Source organism: Pelodiscus sinensis, chromosome 4, assembly GCF_049634645.1.
Source record: "Pelodiscus sinensis isolate JC-2024 chromosome 4, ASM4963464v1, whole genome shotgun sequence".
Classification (NCBI taxonomy): Eukaryota; Metazoa; Chordata; order Testudines; family Trionychidae; genus Pelodiscus; species Pelodiscus sinensis.
This window is the reverse complement of record NC_134714.1, coordinates 78,874,838-78,889,776: the sequence shown is the minus strand read 5'-3', so window position 1 is coordinate 78,889,776 and position 14,939 is coordinate 78,874,838. Positions and strand designations below refer to the sequence as shown.

The window sequence follows — 14,939 nt, the reverse complement described above, 5'->3', positions numbered from 1 at the left end:
TGTGCACTAACTCTGAAGTTACTGTGCTCTAAATAAACCATCTTGACAAAAAATGTAGAGCTTGTGGTGCTCTAGATACAGTGCTTCAGGGTCAGTATGAACACGTGAATTGCTTCTTGCATCCTGATTGGCTTCCAGAAATGGCCCATAATCCATCAAGCCCCCTCTGCTCTTTGTTTGAATTCACCTCTTTGCTCTGCAGGAATGTGTATATCCCCTCTCAGAGCTTTGTTTCAAACATCCTATGTGCTGCGCTGATTTGCTCTGGGACTCAGAGCAAACCAGTCTGATGGAATGCTCATGCTGTTGAACACAGAGACAGGTGTTTGCATGTGTGAGTGAGTCAGTGAGGGAAAGAGAGAGGGAGGTTGCTGTGCAAAGACCCAGGGAGGGAGGTGGATGGGTTGAGAATTCAAGGTTTCTCCCTCCCCCTGCCTTAGGGGGGGTTGTTTTCTGCCACTGTCTGAACTTACAAGACAGCACATTGACATCTCTGAAAACACACTGTCTCCTGCCTACCCCTCAGACACACACACTTTCCTCCCTTCCCTCTAGTAATGTTGAAAAGCATCTGTCAATGTAGTAAGATGACTGGGAAGCAATGGGATTGGGAAACCAGCATCATGTGATGCTGACTGCCCCATGAGGCTCTGCAAACCTCTGTAAAGCACCTGCAGCCAGTAGCACAGTGGGATAGCTACCACAATGCACTGTTCTCTGTGACATTGCAAGAGCTGCGTGTGGACATGCTCCTTTGTCACTAGGAGCATAGTGTGGACACACAACTGTGGTCTCCTTGCTGCGCCTTGTTCCAAAAAAACTTCCCCTGCCTCTAGACTGCTGCTGCATTCTTTCGAAAATAAATCGAAAGAACGCAGCAGTTTTTTCAACTGCAGAAAACCTCATTTTATGAGGAAGAACACCTTTTTTCATAAGTGTTCTTTTGAAAAAAAAAGGCACTATATAATGCAAACTGTGCTTTTTTTAAAGAGAGCATCTAGACTCCCTGGGTGCTCTGTTTCGAAAAAGCTGCTTGATTTTTTGAAAGTATTCTAGATCCTCTTTTTTGAAAGAGGCTTTTTCAAAAGTATCTTTCGAAAAAGCCTCTTTTGAAAGAGGCTTGCAGTCTAAATATAACCTCTGTGTTTTCATATATAAAAGTTAATTTGCTCCATTCAAATGAATATTGTTTGCTTGCCGCCCAATTTATGGAGTGATATAAATGGTTCTGAACTGGTGACCTGTCCTCTTCATCATTTACCACTTTGCAGTGTTTGTCTTATCTGTATATTTTATCAGTGATAATTTTATGCTTTCTTTCAGGTCATTTATAAATATGTTAATAACATAGGGCCAAGAGCAGATCCCTGCAGGAACCTGTTGGAAACAGATGTGCATAATGATGATTTGTATTTACAGTTACACTTGGAGATCCATTAGTTAGACAGTTTTTAATCTACTTAATGTGTGCCATGTTAATTTTATATCATTCTAGGTTTTTTTATCAGAATGTCATGCAGTACCAAGTCAATCACTTTAGATAGAAGTCTAAGTATATTACACCAACACTATTACCTTTCTCAACCAACTAGGTAATCTCATAAAAAATCAAATTAACTACCCATGACCTATCTCCCATAAATCCCTGCTGATTTGCATTAATTACATTTTCTTCCATTAACTGCCTACTACTTGAGTCCCACGCCAGTCCATACAAATTAATATCCCAACATTGTGTTGGAGGATGCTATTCTGCTGGAGTTATCATCTTTTAAACAGGATGCAGAACCCAGAACACATGAGACCATTGGAGATCTCACCACACATTGCACAAAGGCAGTAATAGCTAAATGTAAAAATGAAGAAAGTCTTTTCAAGTGATTTGAAAGTCTGAAGGCTAGGGTGACTTTTAAAGTGAATGTGCAGAGTTTGGTCTTTTGGTTGATTGGCTTTTTCTGAAAGACAAACTGGGATTTGGAGATATTCATTAACTAAATGTATGAGCCAACAGCTTCATTTTCTTTCAGCATTTATTTTTCAATCCCTTAAGAACATACATTAGGATCATTTGATGAGGATTTTGATTGTACCTGGAGACTGAATAGAATTCTCCTTTTCTCTCTGACTCTGTTCTAATGCAGCACACCACTAATTAGAAGCATGTTCATTTGGTTCACTCTGTACAGATTAGCTTAATTTCGGTAAAGACACTATCTTGGGTTCTTATATTAAAAATAGGTACTGCAGATGTTTCTGCAGAGCAAAGCACTTAGAATTATTTCCTTGGGTTTATAAGGTTCTGTGCATTTGTGCTTTGCAGTGGAACATAATTAGATTTCAAATTAATAGGTTGCATATAACTAACCTTGAACAAAGCTGAGCTATGGTGACTCAGTAGCTAAGTGACTTAATTTTCTCCTTTAAGGCCCTAATTCCAGCCCTTTTTTCTTTGTGGTTATGTATGCATATGTTTTCTGTATGTGCTCTGTATGTCTATTAACCCCCTAAACTAATCCACAAGTATTTGGGCTAATTTTCCCAGAAGTGTATGTCAGAAATCATGCTGTGGTCTCCAGAAAAATATGGGAGCTGGAAGAAGTTGCTAAGAACAAGCACTAACAAATTGAGAATAGCTGAGCAAGATATTCACTCTGCATCATTAAACGTTGTTCTGGGCCCCCCAGTCCCAGTTTTGGAAAGAAGCTGGTGGTAATAATTAGAGGAGCTAGTCACAGTAGGTTTCACCTCCCCCAATATGTGTCCAAAAAGGGTTCACTAAGGCAGATCTGCAGCTTCCCACTTCTTTTCAGCTGGCGTGCACTACAGTGTGTTGGGAAAAGAGGAAAAATTGAGGATAAGAGGGATGCTACCCTAAAATTATGATTGGATGGAAAATGAGGACTTCACAACCTGCCTCCTCCTGACAAGGAGATAAATTATTCCCACTCCTCCAACTTTTTTCCTGGAAGTAATTTTTGTTACAAAAATTTTTGTGCATTACACCAGTCTCCAGAGTGATTTTCTGCTTCAAGTTGTATGTTACTTCCTTTGCCCTCAATATTTGTGTTCTCCACAGAGGCATTCAGCCCTTTTATTCTATTTATGTCTGAATAGGTAGCTACGAAATGCAAATACAAGGAGAAAGTGGTGGGAATGAGTGTCTAACACAAAGAAGGGATTTGTATATCTGATGAACTCCTCTTGTTTTTCATAGACACAGAAACATCATGTTTCTGTAAAAATCAAATAGGGTTTTACATAAATTATTCTACAAACATAGGGGTTCACTTCTTGGTTCTACTGAATCTAGAATTCTTTGAGAGGATCGACAGACATGTGGACAAGGATAATCTGTTGGATATAGTTTCAGGGGGTAGCTGTGTTTGTCTATAACTAAAAGAAAGCTTAAAAAAAACAACAGTTGCCCTGTAGTAACTTAGGGTGTTTCTACACAGTAGGGCTTAAATTGAAATAAGCCACGCAAATTGAGCTACATCAATTGAGTAGTTTATTTCAAAATTGGGAGCATCTACACAGCACTTTTTTCTAAATAGAGCACTCTTCCTCTGACTCCCCTCACTCCTTGTATAATGAGAATTACAGGAGTCGAAGTAAGAAGTCCTCCAGATTGATAGTAGGGGGAAGGAGAATAAAACCCTGTTAATTAAAGTGACCATTAGCTAGATGAGACTAATAGAACAGGCTATAAGTGCCCGATACTTAGCTTTTGATGTCATTTGGGTGTTGAATATAATGGCCCAGCCAGTTCATGTTTTTTGTTTAAACCATGCGAAAAAGTATTAAATCTGCATATGAAAGCAAGTTCTGCAGATTCTCTCTCTAGTTGGTTCTTGAAATTGCTTTGTAAGAGAATAGTCACCTTTAAATCCATTAATGAATCCCTGGGCAAGTTAAAATGTCCCCCAACAGGTTTCTATGTGTTTCTCTGTTTCTCATGATACTGTCTATATATATTTTTGGTTAGTCTCTAAGGTGCTACAGAACCATTGTTGTTTTTTAATTTTTTTCTTTGGTGGATATGGTGTAGTTGAACTTTCAGAAAACCTTTGAAAAGGTCCCTCTCCAAAGGCTCTTAAATAAAGTAAGTAGTCATAAGATAAGAAGACAATCCTCTCATGGATCTGTGACTGGTTAAGAGATAGGAAAAACACATATAAATAAATGGCCAGTATTCACAATAGAGAAGGGTAAAATTGTGCTTCTGTACTGGGATTGGTGCTGTTCAACATATTCATAGATGATCTGGAAAAAGGAGTAAACAGTGAGGTGGAAAAGTTTAATGACATGAAATTACTCAAAACAGGTAAGTCCCAAGCAGACTGCAAGTACCTTTACAAAGGGATTTCACAAAACTGGGTGACCGAGAAACAAAAAGGCAGATGAAATTCAGTGTTGATATATGGAAAGTAATGCACACGCACAATGGAAAATATAATCCCCGCTGTACATGCAAAATGATAAGGTCTAAATTAGCTATTTCCCCTTAAGAAAGAGATCTTGTAGTCTTTGTGGGTAGTTATCCGAAAACTTCTGTTCAGTTTGCATCCACAGTCCAAAAAAAACAAACAAACCATAATGCCACTATATTAGTCCATAGTATATCACACCTTTCTGGACACCCCATCCAAAGAAAAGGATATATTAGAAATGGAAATTGTACAGAGAATGGCAACAAAAATAATGAAGGTGTGGAACATTTTCCATATGAGAAGAGACTAAAAAGAATGGGTGTATTTAGTTTGGGAAAGAGATAAAAACAGGGGATATCAGAGACATGTATAGGATTATGAATGCCATGGAGAAAGTGAATAATGAAGTGTTATTTACTCCTTCCCATAACACAAGAATCAGAGACCACCCAATGATATTAATAGATAGAAGGTTTAAAACAAACATAGGGAAGCACTTCTTTGCACAATATGAAGTCAGTCTGTGGAACTTAGGGATGTAAAAAATATTAACCTGTTACATGGTTAATTGTGGGGCTCGGCTGTCAGCTCTTGGCCCACAGGGCTACCAGAGGGGTTTCCAGAGAGGAGCTGTGTGATGGGGCAGAGTGGTCCCACACGCCATCGGGCCAAGGAAACAGTGGCCCAGCAGACGCCATCAGGAAAAGCTCCGAGAGCACGCGATGCGCCAGAGCAGCGTCCCCAGCTGATGACGTCACCCCAGCACTGGCTGGCATCGCAACACTGGTGACGGCCGATAACGTCACCCACTGGGCTGATGGAGTGTTAAAAAGAGGGGGGTGAGTCTCGGGCTGGCCACAGGGAAGGCGGGCGAGACAGGCATGGAGGAGGAGCGTGGCGTATTTCAGTAACTGGCTGGGGTTAGCTGTAACCCCATGCCAGCCAAATTGAGTGGGATTGCAGGCAGGGTAGGAAGTGGCCCAGGAATGGGCCAAGGACTCCGAGCATGGGTGAGTTTAGGGGCTTGTACCCCATCCGCAGGCAGGCAGGAGGTCATTTTCCCCCTGCCTTAGGGCCCTGGACTGGGGCTCGGGAGAATGGGCAGGCCCGAGTCCCCTACCTCACCGCTGGTGGGTGTAACACTGGACGGCATGGCAGACATCCAAGTCGAAAGGAGGGAGCTGTATTGTAAGGTTGGCCCATGGGGGCTTGGTAGTAGGGAAAACATGTAATAAAAATTGACCACCGACCATGACTTTGGGGGTGGACTTTGTGCAAGCTTGTTAGCTGCTTGTTGGTTAGCATCACCTGTTAGGGTGGTGCTTGCCAGTAACCGGTTAACCAGTTACCCATTTTTATCCCTAAAGAAACTGGTTGCTATGGAATGCTGTGTAGGCCAACACAATAGCAGTATTCAAAAAAGAGATAAGGTGGATGATAAGTGCATCAGTGGCAATTAGCCATGATGATCAAGTATTCAACTGCATGCACTGGATTTTCCTTAACTTCTGTGTGTCAGAAGCTGGAACTAGACACCAGGGGATGGATCACTTCATTGCCATGTTATATTCATTCCCTTTGAAGCATTTGGCATTGACCATTGTCCAAAGACAGGATATTGGGCTACATGGTCCATTGGTCTGATCAAGTATGGCCATTCTTAAGTTCTTATGAAGCCAATGCCAATTTTGTCCTTGATTTCATTGAAGCGCAACATTTCAATCTTAGAATTTAGGTTAGGTCCATCAATACTTGTTAACCAGAATGCATAGGAATGGTGTCCCTAGCCTCTGTTTGTCAGAGGCAGGAAATAAATGATAGGAGAGGGCTCACTTGGGGCTTATCTAGACTACACTAATGGGCCAAAAGAGGATTGTAAATTCTACGGAATTTCCATATCTTCTTCCAAACTCACTTTCGAAAGTGGCGCTTTCGAAAGTGAAAGTAGTTCAGACGCGGCTTTTTCAGTGAATCCCCCCCCCCTTTGTCAAAAAGCCACTCTTCCTCAAAAAATGAGGTTTACGCAGCTTTTCAAGAAGGGGGGGTTTCCAAAAAAGCCACATTTAAACTAATTTCACTTTTGAAAGCTCTGCTTTTGAAAGTGAGATCAGAAGAAAAGATGCAAATTCCTACTGAATTTGCATATCCTTTTTCAACACTTTAGTGTTGTCTAGATAAGCCCCTGATGACTACCTGTTCTGTTCACTCTTATGAGGCATCTGGCATTGGCCACTATTGAAAGACAGGATACTGTGTTAGGTGGACTTTTTGGGATGACCCAGTATGGCCGTTTTATGTTCTTAATTTAATTGGGAATACTTTCTTTTTCTGAGTATTGTTGAGCCATCCTGAAGAATTCTTTAGTAAATTTATGATTCTCTATTAAAATTTGTGAAATGTTTTGTTTAAAAACAGTAGTAAAGTTTTAATTTTCTATTAAATACTGTGTTTCCCCAAGGGGAATGAAAAGTTCTCTCCTGGCCTCTATTAAGTTTCTTATTACCAAAAAGTATTGTTGCATTGTAGGTTACAGTTCGGTACGTTTTGTCCATGATTTTTTTTTTATGGGAGACTAGGATAGAATAACAAAAAATTCACCATCAAATAAGTATAAAAAAGAAATAACATATTGTCTATCAGTTTTGCTCTTAAATCATATATAATTGAGGTGGGTTAAATGGGTAATTGACAGTAAATTGAAGATTCCACTTCTTTTATAATTATGAAAGAGACTCTTTTCAGTGTACTCGGTGTGGAACCTTTTCAGTTGTGTTTTCATACCACATGAGTCAATGGTACTAATGACTTTGGCTATGGTAATTAATTCTGATGAGCTGGGTTTTTTTAAATGTTATCTGATTTTTTTAGAGGAGGACCATTTAACTCCATGATCCAGAGGCAAGAAGCTTCTCTGCTGAGCTTCAAAATTAAATCAGTTTCAGCACAGTTTTTGTAATGACCCCTGGCATGTTTCATCAGAAGGGTTTGAATCTCTAATCTTCATCACTGCTACGCAGTTTTCCATTACTTGAACTAAAGGAGTAACTCCTTTAGCTTTAGCAAGTAGGAAGTTGTTTTCTCTTCTGTGTAGTTCCCACTAGAAGGTGATGTGTTTATGGTGCAAAAAATATGTGATCATATTTGTTTCTTTGAGAAAGAGACTTTTATTTTTGCAAATCCATGCACAGCTATACATACTTTCATAAAAAGCACTCACTTAAATTCATCTAGGCATAGAACAAACCACCATAACAGGTGACTGTTATCAGTCATACACATTATGTGGTGAATACTTAACACTTAGTAACATAGTTATTGTGAATAGTGGTGAAAATCCATAAGCCTGAATATGGTTTGTAGGAAGAAATAATGAATAATAAGTTAAATTGGGAAAAACACCATAGGTTTGTAGCTATTTAGAAAACAAAAATAGGGCCAAATTCAATCCAAACATCTCTAATTCAATCCCAAAACAGTGTTTTTAGAATCTGACTTTTTAAATACTCAATGTTTGTCCTTTATTTCAGTGTGCTGGATAATTCCTCACTGCATACATATCTTCTGGCATCACCTTCTTTAAAAATGTAAATAAGACAAGGTTCAATTTCTCATTTGTCCATTTCCCCAACAACCAGCCTCATGTTTGTTTTCCCATCTGACCTATAGTTTTGGAATATCTCCCATTTGCATTCTAAACCGCCACACAATTCTTCATTGAAATCCCCTATAAACCTGACATCTCTCACAAAGCCTACAGGATGTGAAACAATAATATCTATAGATAGAAATATAGGCTAGGGAATTAAGAACAGTCTCAGGGAATTAGCTTCTATTTTCCACCAATGGGAATTGAACATCTAATCACGCTTCAAACTGTGGTTGACTCAAGTTACATTGGTGCCAAAGTTTGTGTATCACTTAGGCACACACACACCTGCCTGTTCGTGTCAGTGTTATATGTACTCACTTGAAGTATGTATTCCAATGTGCCATGGACCACTATCTGGCATAGTGGAATACATACTTCTAGTGATTTCATAAAATCTTCATATTATGTTATGGGATAAAAATTATTCTCCAGAGTTCTTGCTATCAGAGGTGCTTGCTATGATGGGCTCTCAGGAAAAGGCATGAGGTGGCTTTCTCGGTCTGTGATTCCAGAAAACTAGAATTTAAAACAGTGTCCACACCTGTCACTTTCATGAGGCATGGGACATTGTGGGACAGGTACTGATGGATTCTTAGAGTCAACACAGATCATGGAGTGTCTATACTCACACTGCATCAACATCAGTAGGACAAACAAAGCTTTGGACTCTTTGAACAAGTGGTTTTACTGTGTTGCTGTAATAGTGGACTTATACTAAGGGTAGACACATACAAACATAGGTTAATGAAAGACAACTTATGTTGACCTAAATGCGTTGGGCAGACAGGAGTAATTCCTATGTGCTCCTCCAAGAATCCCAGCCCAAAAACTGTATTTCTATTACTATTATACCTAATATCTACAGCTACATGAGCAGCTACATGAATTTTATACCACATCCATCTTTACCACATCTGTTCCCTACAGCTTCTTAATCCCATTGTTGCATCACATCTACAATTAGACTGTAGGATTTGGAGACAAGAACCACCCCCTTTTACATACAATGAATAGTCCTGTGGCACCTTAGGGTATGTCTACACTACAGCGTTATTTCAAAATAGCACGTCCATACTGAGTGGATGCTGAATCACATTTAAGGTTGGCTGGAACTAGGTCCAGCAGGGCATCAGGTCAGTAGTTACTTTGTGTGGCTGCTGCCTCAGGCTATCTGAGGTCTGTGCTTAAAGGGACCCCCTGGACAGCCGGTTCTCAGCTTTCCCTGCTTGCTTGCCTACCTCGATGAGGGACAGCAAAGCATTTTGTCTCTTCGTGCTCTGGTTGCCCTCACTTGGGATACCACAGCACTCTGCAACATGCTGCCCTGGGCACTCTGGTACTTCTCGTGGACACGTTGCTATGAGCCTGGCTTCACTTTCTGCAGGCTGCTATTCGGGAGGTCCATTGGGGGGCTGTCAGTATCCAGCAGGCCCTGTGGAAGAGCTTCCACCCTGAGGAGCACTTAGAGCCTCCCTGGTCTGCCTCACTGGGGGCTTGTGCCTCATTCCTCCCTCACGTCCTTCCACTTACCCCTCCCTAACACCCCTTCCTGATGTCAAATAAAATACATGTGTTTTCATGACCACAAACTCTCTTTATTTAACAAAACTGGCGGGGGGGGGGGGATGAAACTCTGGTTAGACTGGGGAAAGGAGGTGGGAGAGTGGAGGGGGAAACCTGGAAGGGGAGGAGGGAGCTGGAGGGGGGGAGCAAGAGGAAAAAGGGGGAGGGGAATCTCAGGGCTCAGGATTGGGGGTCTCACCAGACCAACTTGATTGTCATGCAAACCTGCTCCTGGGTTCGCATGTGGCCTTTGTTGGCCAGGCTTTGGGGGCATCCCTCCCAAACTTGAATAAGATCCATGATCTCCACCCTAGACCAGGAAGGCGCCCGCCTTCTCCAGGCCCTGGCAGGCTCCTGGGAGCTGGCACACTGCTCCTGGGGAGCAGTGGAAGGCTGGCTGCCAGTGGCATGCTGCCTCATGTTTTGGGGTCACTGGGTCTGAAGCAGTGAGTGCTGGCTCTGGGCTGGCAGGGTTGGAGCTGACACAGGCACTGTGGCCAGAGTCAACCTCTTGAACAGCTCCAGGGATGGGGGAGAGAGAGGAGTGTTCTTGTTTGAGGCTGGAGTGGCCACCAGGGCTCCCTGGAAGGCTGTAGGCTCCCTCTTTTGAGATAAGTGTCTACACAGCACTTATTTTGAAATAGCTATTTCAAATTTGGCGTTATTCCTCAGAGAATGAGGTTTACCAAATTCGAAATAAGCGCTCCACTATTTCAAATTAATTTCAAAATAGCGGTTTGGCTGTGTAGATGCTAGTACAGTTATTTCAAAATAAGTTGTTATTGTGAAGTAACTTTGCTGTGTAGACATACCCTTAGGCTACATCTACACTGGCAGCTTCTTACACAAGAACTGTTTTGTGGAAGAGTTCTTGCGCAAAAAGTCTTCCACAAGAGCATATCTACACTGGCATGTCTTTTGTGCAAGAGATGTGCTTTTGCGCAAGAGCATCTATGGCAGTGTGGACTCTTGAGCAAGAATGCTCTGATGGCCATTTTAGTCATAGGAGTTTCTTGCGCAAGAAATTCATGTTGCCTGTCTACACGCCCTCTTGAGCAAGAGCTCTTGTGCAAGAGGGCTTATTCCTCGAGGGGAGAAGAATAACTCTTCTGGAAGAAGCCCTGTTTTCTGATGCTGGATTGTAAATTTACTTGCACAAGAACGCGCATGCAGTGTAGACACCCAGCAAGTTTTTGCGCAAGAAGCCGCCAGGTATAAACGTAGCCTTAGAGACTAACACGGTTCTCCCTCAGAGAACCTATTATATGTGCTGTGAATTGTCTAGCCCACATTATAACAATGAATAATATCTTAGGGTATGTCTACACTACCCCGCTAGTTCGAACTAGCGGGGTAATGTATGCATACCGAACTTGCTAATGAAGCCCAGGATTTGAATTTCCCGGGCTTCATTAGCATAAAGCCGGCTCCACCATTTTTAAAAGCCGGCTAGTGCGAACCCCGTGCCGCGCGGCTACACGCGGCACGGGCTGGATAGTTCGAACTACGTAGCCATTCCGATCTATCTGTACACCTCGTTCCACGAGGCGTACAGATAGTTCGGAATAACTACGTAGTTCGAACTATCTAGCCCGTGCCGCGTGTAGCCGCGCGGCACGGGGTTCACACTAGCCGGCTTTTAAAAATGGGGGAGCCAGCTTTATGCTAATGAAGCCCGGGAAATTCAAATCCCGGGCTTCATTAGCAAGTTCGGTATGCATACATTACCCTGCTAGTTCGAACTAGCGGGGTAGTGTAAACATACCCTTATATAGTAGGAGTAGGTATGCAGGGGTGTCTGAAACAAGCAGCCACATTGATCATCAATAAGAAAGAGGCATTCTATAGTAGGACCTAATATGGGGTGTAACTGTTCCCTCCATTCATACCCACTTAATTTTCTATAGTTACTCTGATCAAAGATCTAAACACATTTAATCACACAGAAGCCATGGTTTAGGTCACCTTCCATACTGCGGCAAGCCAATGGCATTATTAACATTTCTGTCTGATCAATATGAAGAAAGAATGAGCTTTTATTAGCATCCAGGCTTTCTGAAGTGAAGCAAAAATCTAAGCTTTCATTTTGCTAATGAAATCTCCTGCTGCTATTAAAATCCCTCCTCACACTGATCCCATAAGAGATGTTATCTGCTTTAATTTGTGACAACAGAGTTATAGCTCACCTTGTGACAGTGAATATTTGGTCAGAACAATTTAAACTATTGATACATAAAATAGGAATTGATTTAGAATGTGTGTGTAGTTTCCACTTCTGCTTTAGGCCTTGCTGAATTTTGTGCATTGAACAAGAATATTTATTATTATTGCATTGTCACTTAAACTATCTCTAAGTTGGAAAACTTTCCTGGAACTATGTAACAAGGAGGAACCACAGTGTGTCATTATCAAAGTTTTACATAGCTCTGTAAAAAATTTTAAAAGGCCTGTTTTCAAACCTCAAGGCTCTTTGCTGCATTTTTAAAAAAATCCATTGAATAATAGGAACATTTATTTGTGAACAGTCTATTCGATGACTGATGGGGAAAATGTCAAATAAAATATTCACCTCCTGTTATGTGATCATCAGAGAAGTGCTCATATTCTGAAAAAATGCATTAAAGCATATTCTTCCCCACCTACTCCTTCCATGCACATATGTAGTCCCTAAAGATTAAATACCACCAATGAATAGACACTGCAGTTAGAAATACTAAACATACATACAGTTGAAGGGAGTAACAAATATAATTATAACAAAAAAAGGAGGGAGGACAAAGAATGGTTTCTGCACAAATGTCATTTTCCTGACCAGTAAGCCTAGAACTCTACCCTTCAAAATGAATATGAATCATTTTCCCTTTGCTCAAATATTGTGAATGACACCATAAACTATAGCAAATCATACTTTTAAATATGATTTTTGACAATAAACTTCCAACCTTCAATCAACCCTAGGTTAATTTTTGAGCTACAGTCTCTTGGCAAAATGCTTTTGTAGTTTCCAGATTTTGCAACCTGCTGCTTTGAGCCACAGAAAAAATTCTATTAGCTCATATTTGCCTTTGTATGAATAAAAAAGGAATCAAAACATCAAAGATTGTGGTTCCTTTTTTTAATACAGCCCTGATATTTTTGAAGACTTTGTTCTAACTTGTTTGATGTGCAGTCAGATGCTGTTTAGATCAAACATTCAGGATAATGGAAGACTGTGATCTTCTCTAGTATGTATTGTTATCTCATGTTTAAAACACATCTGCATCTTTAAACAAGAGTAAAGGTTTCTGTAGCTCACATAAGAGAATGGGATATTGGAAAGGTGTATGGCTTTACACAGAGAGCAATATGGCAGGCAGCAGCTAATAGGAACACATGAAAGAAGCAATTATCATTTCATTGTGGACTCTCCTTAATTGGTACCTTGATAAAATACCCAACAATTACCCTTGAGTAAAGTGACTAGGGACATGGGAAATAGAAGCAGTTCATTTCAGTGCCTCTAAACAACTGAAAAAAGTCACACTTGCTTGTGAAAAGTAAACAGTGTGGTTAGTATGGTACTTGGTAGGGGTCATTGATAGTTGGATGAGAAGACTTAGATTTAGGACCTATGAGTACTGTTCTTGTGTCTGTCATTTACTTACCCCACAACTTTGGCAAGCCAGAGGGAGTCAGCAGAAGAGTGAAAAATGGAATTCAGATGTCCTAATTCTGAATCTACTACTCTTACTGCACCCATTCAGCACATAGGACCCTCATCAGTTCCAAAACCCAGCCCCTTTGTGACCCATTACTTATTGCATGGAACCCCCAAACCTCCCATTGTTGATTTTTGTGATGCAAGTCCAACAACCATTCCAAAGGTGTATGGAAAGGTACCATGGAGGTATGCAGGATAATTTTGTGGGTTGTTCTGTGAAGACCAACATTTTTTAGAAACACTGCACTAGACAAGATTATCCCACATACAATTAACTGAATACTAGTTAGATATCCAGGTACATATAACATAAGTGGGTTGATTAACATTGATATTTAATTAGGACATTAAACGTGAATTAATAAAAAAGTAGAGAGGAAAAAGATAAACAACAACAACAACAACAAAAATCCATCCCCCAAAATTGAGCACTATTGGGCAAAGAAAACAAAAGCTTCGGGATTTTTTAGTGTATTTCCATCTGTTGCCAATTGTTCTAAGCATATGGAAGAAAACACAAGAGGCTATGTATGTCTGGACCATGAGTTAGAGATTGTCTGAGTGGATACTTGGAGCCAGGTCCTCTGCCAGTATGATTTGGCATAGATCCATTGAATTCAGTGGAGCTATAGCAATTTACCCACGCTGAGGATTTGGCTTGTATCTTTGACAGTAACAACAGCAATGTCAGGACTGGCCTTACTACAAAGCATTAGTCCTGCCCCCATAGCTCCCAAACCAGTCGGATTGCTTCTTCTATACAGGTGTACTGCATCTGGTAGCTCTTTTCTGCTTCAGTGTAATCCAATGGAAAATTATTGAGATTGGATCAGAAATGTCCCCAAACAGTGTAATCCTATGTGGAGACTGAAGTGGTGGGATATAATACCTTCTTATAAAATATACCATACAATCTTGTTAAATTTGTTCTTTTCTGTATTCTGAGGGACTAATGGTCAATTCATTCCCTCTAGGCTGGGATAGGATTGACTGAACCTATGGAGTTTGAAGTAATTTATCACATTAGGGTATGATCCACTGTGGAATGGAGAGAATAGTATGACCTCAAACAGTCTGGGTGGGCATAGAGTATTCTATGGGAACCCTCTGTAAATTCACTCTTAAGGAGAAGGGGGGGGGAGGATGGTATGCTCTACAGGCCTCTAGACCACTGTTCCCCACCAGTGGTATGAATTCCCTTAGGGATACCTGAGAGAAGTTGGGGGGGATGGGGCAGGGTACATCAACACAACTGAAACTTGGAGAAAACTGAATTTTTGTTTTAAGTTTTATAGCGCTTTATAATTTTTGTACTTTTTACACCCAAAAATTTCATCACCGCCCAGCTATGATTAAGTTGTTTAAACAAATGTGCTGCAATGGTAGAAACAAATTTTGTGTCTGAAAACTGTACTTGGGTTGCTTACATTTTTTTGTAAAAGGGGGTACTTATAATTTTTTAGAGAGGGTACTTTATTAAAAAAAGGTTGAGAAACAGTGCTCTAGACTAATCAGACATAGCTCTTTGGAATTTATGTCCAGATTCATACTGCCCATTCTCAGATAGGTAGGAGTGTGAGTGGGGGCAGGGAACTAC

The 14,939-nt window shown here is 40.8% G+C and overlaps 1 protein-coding gene across 4 annotated transcripts in view; it reads left to right on the top strand.

The window, feature by feature from the left end:
- Positions 1 to 14,939, top strand: part of LRRC4C (leucine rich repeat containing 4C) — a 773,256-nt gene that overhangs the window by 732,182 nt on the left and 26,135 nt on the right. The gene's annotated exons all lie outside the window — the stretch shown is intronic.